The 16,978-nt window shown below is 42.6% G+C and overlaps 1 long non-coding RNA gene across 1 annotated transcript; it reads right to left on the bottom strand.

The window, feature by feature from the left end:
• Positions 1 to 10,087: 10,087 nt before the first annotated feature.
• LOC119088589 lies at positions 10,088 to 14,199 on the bottom strand. Its single transcript, XR_005092256.1, has 2 exons — positions 13,995 to 14,199; positions 10,088 to 10,463 (listed from the first exon to the last, which is right to left on the bottom strand). It is a non-coding gene; the product is annotated as an uncharacterized LOC119088589 (long non-coding RNA).
• Between the last annotated feature and the right edge of the window lie 2,779 nt (positions 14,200 to 16,978).

Here is a 16,978-nt window from a genome sequence, read left to right as displayed (position 1 = left end):
TACAAACTTTCTGTACCCATCACCTGATACCAATTTCCCAGGGAGAAAATGAATGGTAATACTCCATTTTAGATATGTAAGTGAACCCAGCTTCCTCTTTAGAATGCTTCTTTTCCAAGCCCAGGAGCTTCAATGTTGGGAACCTGTCAAGGCAGCCTTTGCCAACCTGCTCCTTAGGGAAAGGAAGGAGGAGAAGTAAAGACATGTGGTCACAGTGACAAGGGACAGACCTCAGACAATACCTCAGATTTCTTCCCTGCCCCCAGTGCCTCCTTGCCATCCAAATGCAAGCTGAGTGACACTTTCCATGATCAAATGGGTACCCCTACAAAGGACATTCTAAATGAGATTTCTACTAATGGGAAGGAAGAAGATCCATTCTATTTTTTGGTATGTCCTCATTTCTGATCATTTGTTGTTGTTGTTGTTGTTGTTGTTACATGTGGCGGAAACTAAGCCCTCTTCCAGGCTCAGTGATATGCATCAAATGAAAATCTACTTTGGTTTTATTCTTGAGGGATATGACCAGCAAGAAACAACACCAATTTTGAACACATATGTATCAAGATTTACTCATTATACTTTTCACAACACTTCAATGAATCCAAATAGCTATAGTTTTGGCATTTCAATATACTCTTGATGAAGAAATAGACATCAGCTGCATAGGAAAATTATACCTACTTAGCATGAAAACAAACATGGTCTAAGCCATGTGACTGACATGAGAATCTCCATGACTACAGGAAGAACACTAGGATTCTGTTTGCTTGGGTTGTTACTATTTTGGTGCCTGTTTTTTTGTTATAGACTGAGACTTGTAAAAAAAAAAAAAAGTTTATTTTTTTTTAAATTTTATTTGTGTGTGTGTGTGTGTGTGTGTGTGTGTGGTGTGCATTAGTGTGGGTGTGTCCATGTGGCACGCAGGTGTACAAGAACATGTGTGAGGTCACATGTGAAGCCCAGAGGTTGACATCAGGTGTCTTCCTCCAGGACTCTGTCTTATTTTTTGAGACAGGGCTCTGGCTGAACTTGGGGCTCACTGATGGGCTTGACTGGCTGGCCAGTGAGCATCGCTGTTGAACATGCTCTGGTGAGAGAAGAAGGAATTAGTAAGTACTTTTCTTTCCTTATTTTTTGTCCTTCCCTATTTCTCCCCCCCACCCATTCTTCCCTCTCCCTCCTTCTCGGTTTCAAGGTGAAAACCTGGAACTTCTGGGGAAGCTGACATCAAGTCACAGTAGAGGACAGAGAGAATTTCCTTTGGCATGAACTAGACTATCTGTGGTGACAGTCTCACTTTAGTGGGGGAACATTGTTTAAAGATTTCCTTCTGAGGTTATTTGCATGTGGCAGAGAGGGCAGAGGAGCAGAAAGACGGACACTGCTCAGTGTGGCCATAATTCCCAAGACCATCCCCCAGGCCCCCAAGCCTTTGTAGGAACTCCTCTATCTCCCAAGGAGGATCTGTGCAGCGTCTGACAGAGCGTCAGCCACATTGGAGCTCTTGCTCCACACGGTGACAAAGATACCCGTGGTGCCATTGATTGATGGCTGGAGTTTGGGATAGAACGATCAGTGGGCAGATGCTGTGAGAAGATGCTGAGAAGTGTGTCTTTGGCTGGCAAGATAAGCCAAGACAAGATGATGTCAATTAGTAATTTAAAATTCCCATTTTGATGTATTTTATCAGAATACTTATATAAGAAACTTCAATTTGTCTAGTTCTTTCCATTTAATCTTTTAAAAGAAGCCTGCTATTAAGGATTTTTAAAATTTGCTTATTTATATGTGTGTGTGTGTGCATGGGTGGATGGATGTGCGTTTGCCACCACATATGTATGGAGATGAGGACAAGCAAGGGAATCTATTTGCTCTCTCCACCATGTGGGTGACCATGAGACGATGGGGCCATCCTCATGCTCTTACTGATATTATATACTGGGCAGAGAGAGCTCAGCAAGGAGCTAGGGAGGCGTATGTCCAAGGGCCCTGTGTTTGCATATCACTACCCAGGATTCTAGGATGTTTGATGTGTAACTTTCTATTTGTCTTCCCAAGGGCTTCACAAAGTGCTTAAGCCTCAGGCCTCACTAACACAGGTAACATGTGGCTTCCCCTCCTTTCTGAACATAGAAGCAAGGGAAAAACAAAATGCACTTTAACTGGACCCTCCAGTCGTGGGGCTCTTTCCAGGAAAAGAGTTCAACATCTCTTCTTCCCATGGGCAGAGAACACAGCATTCAGACCAGCACCTTCTACTCCCATGAGAGACAAAGAAGTGAGGTCCTAGGCAGCCATTGCTGGCTAATAAGCAGAGTCATGGGGATGCCCAAGCAAACAGTCAGGACTCTGCAGTTTATTGTCAGTCCTCAGAAGTGGGGAATGATCACAAAGAGGAAGTAGAGCATGCGAACATGACACAAACAGGCAAAGAAACTGTGCAAACAGGAAGAAAACGAGTCTACCAGGCCAGACAGAGACCCCATCTTCAGGAAGCTCTGCAAATGTACACGTCAATCTTTCATGGAAAAGTTTGCCGTTGGCACCACTAACTCTACATACCATCTGCAGAGGCAGCTTCAAGCCCACTGTGCCATACCACCCACCTGTCCTGAAACCCTTAGTTGTTGACGGAGACAGGAAGTGTGGAAATAAAGGCATTACCAACTTCCAACTTTGGAAAGCAATTACAATGTAAGCCCTATAACTTCTAAGCTGAGTTATATATATTAAAACTCTTTTCATAGCAGTACCTGTAGTATATCTTATCTGCATATTATCTATATAGTATACATTATCTGTATCTGCCTATTATCCTATGGCTTGGCTATATAAATATGTACTTACTCATCTCTTTATTGAGGCAACTTTTGCTATTACATTCAGTGCTGTTATGAATATTTTATGTGTTCGCTGTTTACTTATGTCTGGATATCCCTAGGACGTATTATGAAACAGTGAAATTGAATTTAATAGACTTCCCATTGTAATGGAAGCTATCTGACTTGTACTCCAAAGCAGCTGCCCTGCGTTACAGTTTTATCACGTGATAGTACCCAGTGCCCTACCAGGCTGTTAATATGCACTATTATTGATTCTTATGCTGGGCGGTGGTGGCGCTCTTTTAAGCAAATGTTTTAGTATCTTTATAAATATCCTCAATAAAAATAATCATAAATGTTTTATAATGAAGTATTTATATCTTATCTAGTATGTCAAGATTCTGGAGCCAAAGTTGAATGAATAAGGTAAACAGTCCTTTGGGGGTGTAGCATGGCCATGTGTATGTCTGTTCGAATGGACTTTATGTTACAGTCACATCAGAGGTGGGCTCTACCTCAGTGTTCAGAGGAAAGATGCCTCAGTGGAGAGATGCTTACTAACTAACTAGCTAACTAACTAACTAACCGACCCACCTACCCACTCACTCACTTAAATACACGTACCAGATCTAAGTTAAATGTCTTTATGTTTACACACAACCTTTTAGCAGCTACTATAGTCTCAAACTTTTCCAGGTTAAATGGTAAATCAGATACGATTCTCACCTTTGGGTATTCAACAGTTAATGCTCACTGATAGGCTGAACAGTGACGGTAATGCAACAGTTACCTCACAAAGGCAAATGGCATATGCATTAGGATAGCCCGGAAACTTTAGGGAGAGAATTCCAAATGGGAGCTTAGAGCAGACTTCAGAGTAGGTGTCTGGGAAGACCTTAAAAGTCTACAGTTGCTGAGTGGCCAAAAAAGGAGAAACACTTTAAAGACACAGGCTGGGACTTAACGGGGTGATGAGCCTGGGGAGGTGGCTGGGTCGAGGATGAACACTGTGCTGTCCATGCTTGCCACTGCATGGTAAGAACCTCTCAACTTGGTCATTTAAAAGGAGTGATCCCATCCTTCACCCAATGACTGGAATTAAAATATCTGGAGTGGGTAGCCTAGGGGGTTCCATTTTTAACAATGTCCCCAAGATTTAATTGTTCTTAAAATTTACTAAATTAAAAAAATTGCTCTTTTAGGTAGTGATGAGCCTTTTAAAAAAACCTTGGATTCTTCTCGAGGAGACCAAACGCACGAGAATCTACTGTTTAGGGAAGAGTGTGCAAGCGGTTGGAGAAAAGAAAGAGAAATGACCCTGGGAAAACCCCCCAATCTGCTGGCCAGATGCCCTTGGGACATAGTGTCCTGCGGACTGCCCTACCACCAGGATGTGAGCTGCTCAGAGCAGCCTGGTCCCTCACAGGGATGCATTAGGACCATTTAAAACCAATATTAGCCTTAGTGCCCTTTGAAAGAGGCATAATTAGCAATGTAAAAGCCAGGTTACCTCTGATTAGTGAGGAACAGAGCAAGGGCGAGTCCATTAGAAGCTACTTGTAAGACATTCACACTTTTAGAAAGTTGCTTTGATGACTTTGAAGGGGACAGGATGGGGAGAAAGCCAGCAAAACCAGTTCCTACTTCAAAGACCCATTACAGTGTTTATCTTTCTAGGGCAATACACTTAATGATTTGAGTAGCACTAAAAGGAACTTTCAATTTGAATATGACTGATTTGACCACTTGCAGGTAAGTTTGGGCATGAGATTTACTCCATATTATGAGTCAATGAATAGTTTTGGAGTTCTTTGAATTTGCCTGTCTGTATTTATATTTTTGTTTACATAATTCCATATACTTGTATGCACTTTCAAATACTTTAGAGACATCATTGCTGATGCACTCTTAGGAGCCCTTTATTCCCTATTTGGAAATGAAACAAGGCTAAGTGGTTTCCTTTGGCAATACTAGAAACCAGATTCTCCAAGTCCTAAGTCAGGATTCATCCTTGAAACTCCTTGAAGAAAACTAAAACATGGTGGAGACTCACTTAGATCAGAGTGGCAATTGTGCCCTGCAGATACAGCATTTGGAGAAATACTGCTGCCTGGGGTCGGGGGACGGGGAGCCACACGCAGAGGATTTTTGTCTGTCTGTCTGTCTGAGAAGGAGGAGGACATGGTTCAAGAGGAAGAGGCCAGCTACTGGACAAGCCTAAGAATCTCTACGCTGAGAGAGCTTTAAGTTGGATTTTTACTGCTGCTACCAAACACTGAAGTCCGGGATGACTTCCTGTTCTGGACTGCTGTGCTCTGAGCATAACAGCCATTGCCACTGTCGCCCGAGCAGCTGGGACAGCCCACAAGAGAACCTGTTCAGGCCTGCTGGTGCTCTATTATCCAGAGAGGGGTGGGGAGGGAGGGTCATAAGTCCTTCTTCCTACACCTCCCTCCAGCTGAATGTAATTCTGCCTAAAGCTTAGGCCCTTAACCTTTGTAGGGTCTAAGCTCTTGGTCTCAGGAGAGGGTAGGAGTATGGCATAGGCTAAGTGTCTCATTGGGGATGAGACACTTTATTTATGGAGCTGTGAGTTGGCATGACACTTTTCAATGGCGTGGCTTCTTTGGAGGTCACCTGAGCTCCTGGAAGTAACTCATGCTCCTTAGCATAAGCTCGCCCATGTTCTCCCTGTAAGTCAGTTCAGTCAACTCAATGGTTTGCCAAGTTGGACTTTTGTAGTGGGTTCCAGCTTTGACCTGGAAGTACTACTGAAGGGTTCACAACACGCCCCCACGGCCGCATATACCGGGCAGACACTTCCGCCTAGCCATTTCCAGGTCAGGATAGGCATTTCCGGGTCAGGGCATCTCTCGTAACCAGGATACCCAGTGGACCCGGACACCTCCGCCTAGCAAGTTCCGGGTCAAGGCGTCTTGAGTAACCAGGATCCGTGACGTTACATGGCCACGTAAGCGCGCAACGTGACCATGTGATCTACGCACACGCGTGGAGTAGTGATGTGACCTGGCCACGCCCCCAGCCGGTTTTAAAGAGGAGCGCCATGTTCCCAGTCCTCCTTCTTCTCCACACACGTGTCTCTCCCACAGGCCTGAGCACTCTTTGTCCCTTTAACTCTAAGAAACTCTTAGAAGCTGATTCTGTCGTGTTTCGTGACACTTCCTTGCAGGGTAAGAACACAATGCAGCTAAATAACTAACAATGACCCCCAGTGAGGCTTCCACTGTCATGTCTACCTTTGGCCTGCTCCTAATGGGGCTGAGACGGGAGCCCTGAAGACTCGAGATCCAGATGTGCCGGCTCTCTTGGTTCCTGGTGATCCTGGATGCTGGGTGTAGACTGAACAGAGTTATCCAGAAAACACTACCCTACTGCGCTTCACCTCTTACAGAAAGGTGTATTGATAGTAGGAAAAGGGCTTAAGAGAGTGTCAGAGGAGAAATTATTTGCAGTAGGCCAACTCCAAGATACCATAAAGGAACCAGGATAATCTGAATATGCATAATCTTCCTGCCAAGAGCCGAGCACCATTCTGTGTTCACACTTGGAAACTGAAAGGTTGGGGTTGGGGGGACATCCAGGAGATTTAATGTTATAAAAGCAGTCTCTTGGACATGCTTTGAGTTTACATTTGCAAGTTGCTTCTAAACTAAGAAAGGGTATGATGGGAAATAAGTGTGGTAGCAGCTTGCACCTGTGTGTGCATCCAGTTGTATAGTTCTGGATTTAATAACGTCAAGTATTACCTTCAGCACCTTGATATTTTTGAAATGTTCTTGATTCTTCCTTTAAACCAATCTGAATATTCACGTAGACATCACTTCCAGCTCCGAACTTGTACATGAAATCAGATGGTGAGGGATTGGTGATTTCAACCTGTTGGCACTTTTTAGAGGCAGACCTGTGCCAGTGTTGGTAGCAGGAGCCACTGTGGGAAGGACTGACTACCTTTCACACACAGAGGTCTCCATCTGCCCTGCTTGGCCCAGCAACTCTTTCTGGCCTGTTAGCGATCAGAACCTTCGTTGTTTGGCCCCAAATCAACTTTGATTAATCACCGAGCCCCATTCTCCAGTAATTTCATCTGGAGAAGACGTTGTGGTTTTTTGCTCTACTTACCCAAGAGCGTGTATCACTTTAGATGTCATTAAATAAGAACCATGTTTCCCCAGGGAGCTGGCTGAGGCAGGTAGCATGAAAATGTGCTTTCTATGACTGACTGGCTTCTGAAGCCCAGTTCAGGAAGTTCTTGCTGATTGGAGAACAATACAAAAGGAGAGTTTCAAATTCCACCCTCTTTTGTTTCCTATCTTTAAATCTCACTTGTCATAAAGTATTCCCCAGGTAATAAATGGGTTTATATACGAAGGGAAGTTCATAACAATAACTTTTATTATTTGAGTAAAGCAATTTTGTGTGTGTGTGTGTGTGTGTGTGTTGTTTTAGTCTGCATGTTGCTGGATGGGGGAAATTAAAACCAGAACATATGGCTTCATAGACCAGTTATGATTTGCTTTTTAGAGGTATTTGTCTAGGAAATAAATCTTGAAAATCAATATTAATCTCTAAAGAACTCCTAGGGTTTTCAATGAATGTGCAAACACAGTCAGCTTTTGCTTTTGTTTTTAATAAAACCAAGGAGGAAGAATAAAGAGAGCGAGGCTCGTGCAAAGCCTTATGAAATTCGCATGAAAAGAAACAAGTTGGCCAAGAGGAAGACTGGAACACCTCCCCAACCGACCAAAGCACACTTGCACTAGGGTGGCCAGAGGTGACCACAGAACTGTATGTGACAGGGGACAAGGACAAGCTAGTGCTATGCAGATGAGCATGTTGTGGGTTTTGGAAGAGAGGGATCTCTTTGAGTTAGAACACTCGGAAGAATTTGCATGGACTGCTAATTTCGGGTATCATAAATGCAGAAGACCATATGTATATGTATATGTGTATGTGTATGTGTATGTGTGTGTGTGTATGTGTTTGTGTATATGTATATAATGTATATGTATATATGTTTGCATTTAATCACACCTGTCTGGAGCCCAGTCTGTATATTCTACTGACCTATCTGGCAACACCAGAGTCTTCTGTTTTATAATCAGAATTTTGTTTTAATCATAAAAGACATTCATCATGAAATATTTAAAAAGGACACAAAGGAGAAAATGCCCTGCTCAACTCCTTTTGACATTTTGCTGCAGTCCATTCCTTTTTGTTTTATTTGTGTGTTTGTGTGCATGTGTGTGTGCACCCTAATGGGGGCCCATGTGGAGACCAGAAGCACGGAGTGTCTCCCTCTAGCACTCCCCACCCTAGTTTTTGGGAGGACAAGGTCTCTCAGTGAACCTAGAGTTCTTTGGCTAGTTAGACTGGCTGGTCACTAAAGCCAGGGACTCTCTTGGGCTGGGGAACTCACCACATCTGCCTTTTCACCTGGGTGCTGGGGATGCGAACTCAGGTATGCATGCTTGTGTAACAAGCACTTTGCCAACTGAGCCATTTCCCCAGTCCACTTGAAGACTTAAAAAAAAAAAATTGTTTATGGGTATTTTGCTTGGATGCATGTCTATGTACCGCATGTGTGCCTGATGCCAGCAGAGGCTAGAGGAGAGAGAGCATCAGATCCCCTGGGACTGGAATTACAGGCAGTTGTGTGCAGCCATGTGGATTCTGGGAACTGATCCTCTGGAGGAGCAGCCAGTGCCCTCAATGGCTGAGCTATTTCTCTCCAGCCCTGCCTTCAAGATGTTTAATGCTTCTGCTTAAAATGACTTCAGACAGATAATTTATTTACTTTTCAGCAACGTTTTAGAGTTTACATCTTGCCGCATAGCCGCCATAATTATTATAGTTGTCCTTGTGTCTATAGGAGATCGCTTCCAAGAGACTACCTGGGACTCCAGATCCAACTGCCCAAGAATCTTATATGATAGGGCACGGTGATGCTTATAACACGTACATGCTTCTATTTACATAAGATCAGCTCTAGGGTAGGTATAGTTGTGTAAATGCCCCATAAATAGTTGTTATACTGAATCATCTTGGGAGTAACAATAAGAAAAAACTAAAATGGAATCTATATAAACTATATAGACAATTAGATGGAATCCCCTTTTGCCCGCAAAACACTTTTGGTCTGCAATTGGCTGAATCTACAGACATAGAAGCCTGGTTCAGAAGGCGAATGCACCATGATTTGAAAATCTGTTCTAATTTATTACTAGAGCTACAGCCTTTTACTTTAATTTGCAATTGTTTGCTAGTAAGAACGTAAGCTTTGTTGAAGTGTGACTGACAAGTTAAAATCGCATATGTTTGAGAGATATGATGAACTTTCTAATATTTGTATGCCTTATAAAATAATCTCCAGTAGCTAATTAGCATCCACCACCTCCACTGAACAAATTGTTTATTGCCTCTGTGTGGTTGTGATGGGGGTGGTGACCGTTGGTCCTTTGAGAGTATATGGCATCTTTACATACTCCTGCTACCCACTCTTCATGCTATCTGTACCAAATTGTTTCTTTTTTATGCTTATATGTTTTCCATCCTTAATATAGTCAGTTTTTAAAGGTTTGTTTGTTTGTTGCTTGTCATTTCTTTCCATAGCTTTTAAGTTTCAAAAATTCTAAAATTTAGTTTGCTTTCTCTTTTTCCAAAATTGCATGAGAGAGTCAACCTTAACCAAGAAGAGGTACTGGCTTTTCTGCACATCATGGCTGTATTTCTCCTTTTCCTCCTTCTTCAACCAGAGTCCCTGTCAATCAACAGGAGTAGAGGGAACTCAGGAAGCTTCCTCCTGTCAGTTCTAAGGCTTCTATTCTTGGTTCTAGACAGGTCCCTGAGAGTCTGTGACAAAGGGACAGGGAAGAAGCAACCCCTTTTTTTAACCTTTCTGGAAATAAAGAGGCACAATTGTCAAAGATTATTAAAACTGTGGAGCAGCAGTTTGAAAATCATAGTGTGTTTTGACCTGGTTTTCTTGGGACCAACTTCATCGTCCTCTGTTGTCCTCCTGAGTTCAGAAGTTTAAACTGTACACAGTGTCTTGTTGCTCATTCCCCAGGAAGACTCCTTCTACCTCCTATCTAGTTTCTCAGCAGATTGCCCTCCCATAAGCAGAAATGGTGTGTGTGTGTTGGGGGGGGGGTTACGACTACATACTCATATCTCTCAGGAAGTTTGATGTAAAGAGATTGTCTTAGCATTGTTTCCAAATTATTTTAAATGCCAGTCTAAAAGGCTTTTAACGTTTTTATTTTGAACGGAAGTATTAACCAGAACTGCCAGGGGCAGTTAGTTTGAGAAAAGCAATACCGTGCCTTTTAAATTAGGTAGAAATTTTTATGATTCAAATTCTTCACTTATTATACCCAGATGGCAAACTCAGGCTGCTGTCTCTGTGCCTTGGTGGAAGTCAACCGTCAAGGGGTCCTTGGCTAAGGTGGAATCTCAGTGTCAAGTTGGCCTGATGTCAGCGTCACCTTTCACAACCCTGGCTGGTGCTGCATCTCGGAGCATCTCTACTTTAAGAGGTCCATGGCTCTTCCTAAGATGCGCTTCCCCTATCACACAGGCTGAGTATGAGCTGAAAACGTGGCTTCACCAGAGTCCTGCCTAGAACAGAGAAGCCATCAATTGCTCATCGAACAAATAATTTGTTCATTACCCACTAAACAGAACGTGCTCCAACAGGGCTAGGGGAAGAAGTTTCATTTGAAAAGTAAAGTGTGAAAACCAATGAACAAACTTTAAAGGATAATTTATTAGTCATATCTTCATGTAAAACTTTCATGATGTTCATCAACTCTTTCAGCTTGAGAAGACCTTTGCTCAAAGTTTACCATACTTGTATAATCTAGCATCAATATTAACTGAATGTGTTTAGCATTTCATAGATTTAAAATGACATCTTGTGCCGGGGGTGGGGGATGTAGTTCAGTTGTTAGGATGCTTGTCTATCGTACACAAGGCTGATCACCAGCACTATATAGATTGGACATGGTGATGCACACATATCATCTTAGTGTTTGAGACATGGAGTCAGGAGGATTAGTAGTTCAAAGTCATTCTGCAGCTGCATCTTGAATCTGGGGCCAGCCTGGGCTACATAAGACCCTGTCTCTTTCTCAAAAAAAAAAAAGTATCCCATTTGATTGACACAACTGTTTACGGTAGGGAAGATACTAACCTTTGTCTTTTGTAAGTCAGTGAATTGAGAGCCTAGAGTCCAAGTTCCGTGGTTGGGGAAGAAGGCAGAAATCAAAAGCAGGGAGTTGAGTTGCATATTGACTTCTATTCTCTATGTTATACAACAGTTGTTCTTATTCCTAGAGGATATGTTGCAAAAATCTATGATGGGCGCCCAAACTCTGGGTAGGCCTGGGCCTTATCTATCTGGTTATAAACCTATAGTACATCCCAACACACACATGCCTGTGGAAAAGTTTAGTTTGTAAGGTAGGCATACTAAGCAATTGAAATAATCAGTAGTGGTAAAATAGAACAATGTGCAACAATGCAATTAACATCATCCAAGTTCTGTAGATGTGGTGGTTGCTCTCCTCTCCCTTTCTTAAAATATGGCATTATACTGTGCTTGTTTACTCTCATTCTTATGATGACGTGAGCTGGTGCTTAGGTGACAAGATGGAGTGAGTACTCTGAGTGATATACGTTGTGGGGTAGTATTATGTAACATGACATGGACACCACTACTGAGCGACCATGCCTGTCAAAACTGGTAACCAAGATGACTAGGATGAGCAGCAAATACCGAGTGGATACGCAGAACAATAGCAAGTGTCCTGCAAGAAGAGAGCAGCATGGTCTAAGATTTTTATCTAGCTCCTCAAGGTGGCATATAATTTGAAGTTTATGATTGTTTATTTCCAGAATTTTCCACCAGTGTTCACACCCATTGTGCCCGCTCAGATGATCATGGGCAACAGAACCCACAGATATGGGAGAATTACAGTGCTGAAAGGATAAAGTCAGAGCCAGCTACGCGGATGGACATATTTTAAAGATGAGGGCCGTGTTTTAGAGTAACTGCCATCAGTTTTCCCTGTAAAAATTCGTGTAGGTGAGGGAATTGTTAGAATTCTATCTCGGTAAAAAATGGGGACGCTGACCTGGTTAGTTGTGTGTGCGCAAAGAAATGGCGTGACCATTTAAATTAAACTTGGCATGCTCATTATTGAAAGTTTTAGGAGGGCTTTACCTCAGGTTGTGTTTTGTTTAATTATCACATTTCTAATGATTTTTGTCCTTTTTTTTTTCTATTTTACTTGATACCAGAGTTTATCTGGAGATGCAAAGTGGATCTGGCAACTGTAGCCACAGTCACCCAATTGTTCTGCTCTTTGGGAGACTGGGATTCCTCTCTAAGGATCACGTGGATGACACCGGCAGGCTAGGTTGTCTGTTGCTAAAACTGCTGTTGTGCGTTGAAAGAACAAGCCACAGAGTCAGAAGTCTGGTTGGTTCACTCTGTGTGGATTGTTGACGAACCCAAAGCCTTTCAAAAAAACTATTAGTCACAGTGCCTTCCCTTGGTGCAAACAGCTGGGGCAGGAGTGGCATCGTTGGCACTTGGGACCTGGTGCAGCGGGGTTTCAAACCTGGAAAATGACAGTTTAAAGGTCACAGCTAAGGAACGAGAACAAAGTTAGTTTAGTCCATAAGTATTTATCGGTTGCCTCTTCTGGTCAGGCAAGTGCTGAGACCTAATGTCACACGAATCTTAAAAGGTCTTATTAACTAAAAACAAAACAAAACAAACAAACAAACAAAAAACACAGTGCCAGCTATTGGGATAAATTCTGAAGGATCAGAGAAACAGAACAAGCCACAGCCAACCTCACCTCGACAACTCTGATTCTGTTCCCGCAAATCCTCAGACTGAAAGTTTCTGAGTCTGCATCCCAATTGTTCAGCTGAACTACTGCTAAAAGACCTAAAAGCTTAAAAGCCTCTAGTTGCTGGTCCTCACATCCTATATATTTTGCTGCTTCCTGCCATCACTTCCTGGGATTAAAGGTTTGTGCCTCCATGCCTGGCTGTTTCCAGTGTGGCCTTGAACTCACAGAGATCCCAGATAGATCTCTGCCTCTAGAATGCTAGTATTAAAGGTGTGAGTGCCACCACTTTCTGGCCTCTATATCTATTTAGTGGCAGGACCATTCGATTGTAGTGTGAGGGGTGAATTCAACTCAAATACCTCAAATAGTTAAGAAAAAACAGCAACAACTCAGGGTTAAGAGTGATGAGGCCTGAGTAGATAGCCCAGTGGTTAACTTAAGCACGCATATGATAAGCAAGGGGCCCAGGGTTAGGATGTCTAAGGCCCTCAGAGAAGCTGTGTACGTGTGGCGAGCCACTTGCGGATCTGAGAATTTAACTTCTGTAATGATATGAATGGATTCATTCATAGGTCTCTCTCTCTTCCTTCCTCTCCTTCCTTTCTCCTCTCTCTCTCCAAATGTTTGCTGCATATTTTCCATCCACACAGACCCTAGCTGTGCCCCACCTCCTGAAGTTTCACATGCATGCACTCACGTTTATATGTTCGACTAGTTCTGTTCTCGGAAGGCCTGCCTAATGTTCAGTTGTCGCCTACAGGAAGTTTTCTATGACCCACCACAGTTGAGCTGAGTTCTTTGCTTCTGGACTCAGTATGTTGTGGATTTATGCCTTTTCAAATTCAGTCTTTTTCAAAATTTCAGCTAGTTTTATACTCCAGAGATCAACAGCCAATGAAGTGTGTGATTCTGAATTACATTTAACTCTGTTGAGCCTGAGTGTCTTTCTTTATACGTATGAAAAAAAAAAAACCCATAGTTATTATATATCTAAAGCTTTCCTTTTCAGAAGTATACTGAGAAGGAATATGTGATACTTCTCCAAATATATGGGGAAACACTACAACGGAGGAGTATGTTTAGAGTTGCTAAGGCCAGGATCATGGTGTTACCCTGGCTGTCTGGGGGGGACATTGGTGTGGGGACTAAGGGTGATTTGGATAAGATATTGTTTATATGGTGTAGAAGTAAGTATTCAATAAATACACCGAGGGAAACAAAAGCTGATTTTGGTTAAAGAAAGGATCTCCTGATACTGAAATAAGGAATGCTGACAAGAACTTACATTTCTTTTCATGACTGTGACAAGCACCTGACAGAAATGACTGCTGAGGGACAAGGACTATCGAAGCTCCTGGTTTCAGGAGACTTCAGTCCATGCTGGCCGAGCAGCCCAAACTATGTCGGCAGGAGCATATGACTGTTCACATCACAGCAGAAGAGGAAGCAGAGATGTGGTAGGAATGGGGGGCTGATATAACCTTAATGGATTCCCCCATGTGACCTACTATCCCTAAGTGTGCCCCACATCCGAAGGTTCTAGAACCCCCTCTAAAGCCTCCCCACCAGCTGGAGGACAAGTGTTTATGACATGAGCCTGTGAGGAATATTTCACATTCAAACCATAGCAACACTTCTGTGAGCTCACGGGCTTTATAGAGTAGAGAAGACGCAAATACAGACTCCCATACGTGTGTTTGTGTGTGTGTGTGTGTGTGTGTGTGTGTGTGTGTGTGTGTGTGTGTTCCTGAGAGAGAATAGAAGCAATAACACCCAGTGACAGCCTGTGTAGCTGGTACTCATATCTTTGTTTCTAAATACCTTTTTTTTTTTTTTCATTTAAGAAAAACAGCTTCCTTGGAGAAATGGCCAATTCTAGAACCAAGCAAAAAAAATACTGTCTTAGTTAGGGTTTCTATTGCTGTGAAGAGTCACCATGACCACGGCAACTCTCATAAGGAAAACATTTAATTGTGGTAGCTCACTTACAGTTCAGAGGTTTAGTCCATTATCATCATGATGGGAAGCAAGGTAGCATGTAGGCAGACATAGTGTTGGAAAAGGAGTTAAGGGTTCTTACATCTTGATCCTGCAGGCAACAGGAAGTGATCTGTAACACTGGGTGTGGTGTAAGCATACATGAGACCTGAAAGCCAGCCTCCACAGTGATACACTTTCTTCAACAAGGCCATGCCTACTCCAACTGTAGCATGAATCTTAAAGGTACGGTACTTATTAATAAAACAAACCCGGAGCCAAGTATTGGGGTAAACACTGGAAGGTCAGAGAACCAGAACAAGCCACAGCTACCTCACCACGCCGGATCCTCAGCTGTTCTTGTTTCCTCAGACTGGAAGCCTCTGTGTCCTCATATTCGAATGACTCTCAGCTGAACTGTGCTGCTCAAAACCTAAAAGCTTAACCAGCCAAATACTTCTTGTTCCTGGTTCTCACGCCTTATATATCTTTCCTTTCTACCATCACTCCCTGGGATTAAAGGCGTGAGTCACCATGCTTGGCTGTATCCTTGAACACATGGATTTCTGCCTAGCTCTGCCTCACAAGTGCTGGGATTAAAAGCGTGTGATACCACTGCCTATCCTCTATGTTTAATATTGTGGCTCTTCTGTCTCTGACCCCAGATAAGTTTATTAGGGTGCACAATATTTTGGGGAACACAATACCACCACATACAACAAAACCACATCGATTAATAGTGCTGCTCCCTTTGGGCCATTCTCTTTCAAACCACTACAATAACTCTGGAAGATTTGGTGTGACAAAAAAAAAAAAAAAAAAAAAAAAAAAAAAAATTAAGTTCACCAAGAATGACTGAGGTGGTGGCCCCCAGTTCACCAGAATGGCTGACATGGATGCCCCTAAAGAGCCTAGGAGCTATTCTGAAGGGATCCCAGTATTAGATCTAAAATAAAGTGAATACCAAAAAGGGAGTAATTGAAATATGGAACCAAAATAAGACCAAAATGCTTTCACCCGAAAACTAAGGCCTAAGACTTCTCCTTTTAGCTACAGGCCATAAGTTACTCGAACAGGCCAGGAGTTGCTGAAACCAGGAAGTATAAAAGTACAGAGTCACAAGGTAGTCAGGAGGTAATGACTGCCGGACTATAGAATGTCCTCTCCCTGGTTCCCTAGGTAACTGTTTGACCATAGAATGTCCCAGCCCTAGTTTCTGTAGTGACTGTGTAATCACCAGATGCCCCCATCTGGGGGCAGCCAATGAGAAATGGTGACGGGCAACCACCTCCTCAGAAGGAAAATTGAATTGTGATTTCTGGAATTTCTAGACACAAGCCAATCAGAATTGTACCTGTACTAGCACCCCTAAATGATGTAACCTTGTGATTTTTGCCTTTAAAAACTGAGCTTGCAGACAGGCGGGCACTTCCTCCAGCTTCCACTGCGTTGGATCTGTTGGATGAAGTCCCTGCCTAGGCTTGTATTGCTTTTGGATATCTCGAATTAAACCTTTCTTTTGCATTCTGGTACACTCATCCTCGGTGGTCTCTCAGGGGGTCACAATCTGGGCACAACAGAAACAAATGAGTAAATAAATATATTGGCACAAATGAACTTTTCTCCTCTTAGTGGGACATGAAACAATGAATGGAAAAAGATAAAATTAGGAAATTCACCTTGTGTAAACTGTAATAACAAAAGAGAAAAAAATCAAAACAAGCAGTGGATGAACTGGAGGAGCAGACACTGGCATGATTTTAAAACACAGACACATAGCATATTTAGTAACTGATTTACATTCAGAATATAAATCAAGGACGTCTAAAATATATTTAGAGTGGAAAAATCCAGCAATGTGACCTTGTGACAAACAAAGTCATCTTTAATCAGTCAGTCAATATAAACATATCACTGTTAGTATGTCCTTCAATCCTGGGACTTTCTTCTTACAAGTAATGGTTCCAAATCACAGAGAAACATCCAGACTGGGCTACATGCAACTGCCTAACTGCCGTGTGTTCTTTGGACACGTGGCGTTCGTAGAAAGAACAAGAGCCAGGCATCGTTCCACAATGAAGAAGAGCATAAATGGGTGCCTGGGGAAGGTGCTGTGGGACTTGGAATTCATTGTGGGTCAGGAAAGGACATTAGAGGGATCATTTGTTTAGGACCTAGGTAGCATTGTTGTCCTCATGCTATTATTCAACATTAATGTCCCAATTCTAATTGTATTGGGTTTTTTTTAAATACTAGAGTATTAAGGAGTATTCTGTCCATAGTTGGTTTTCA

Source organism: Peromyscus leucopus, chromosome 9 (genome assembly GCF_004664715.2).
Source record: "Peromyscus leucopus breed LL Stock chromosome 9, UCI_PerLeu_2.1, whole genome shotgun sequence".
Classification (NCBI taxonomy): domain Eukaryota; kingdom Metazoa; phylum Chordata; class Mammalia; order Rodentia; family Cricetidae; genus Peromyscus; species Peromyscus leucopus.
This window is presented reverse-complemented; position numbering and strand designations above follow the sequence as displayed.